Consider the following 482-nt stretch of genomic DNA (forward strand, 5'->3'; position numbering starts at 1 on the left):
TTCAAGAGGTCCAGAATTGCATGTGAATTTGTGTGTGTGTGTGTGTGTGTGTGTGTGTGTGTGTGTGTGTGTGTGTGTGTGTGTATGGAAAGCTCTTTCTCAGATCTTTTTAAATTTTAAAGTACATTTTAAGGGACTTCCCTGGTGGTCCAGTGGTAAAGAATCCGCCTTCCAATGCAGGGGATGCAGGTGCGATCCCTGTTCGGGGAACTAAGATCCCACATGCCGCGGGGCAACTAAGCCTGGCTGCAACTGCTGAGCCCACGCACCACAGCTACAGAGCCCACGCACTCTGGAGCCCGTGCGCCACAACTAGAGAGAAGCCCGCGCACTGCAACGAAGATTCCGCGTGCCTCAACTAAGACCCAACGGAGCCAAAAATATAAATAAATAAATATTTAAAAAATAAAGTATATTTATATACTGTTCGTGTATAAAATTATTAACAAATTGAAAGTATCAGGTAGAAGAGAATTTAAAGG

This window comes from Aethalodelphis obliquidens, unplaced genomic scaffold (genome assembly GCF_003676395.1).
Source record: "Aethalodelphis obliquidens isolate GAN/ISIS:26980383/991018 unplaced genomic scaffold, ASM367639v1 scaffold31, whole genome shotgun sequence".
In the NCBI taxonomy this organism is placed as follows: Eukaryota; Metazoa; Chordata; class Mammalia; order Artiodactyla; family Delphinidae; genus Aethalodelphis; species Aethalodelphis obliquidens.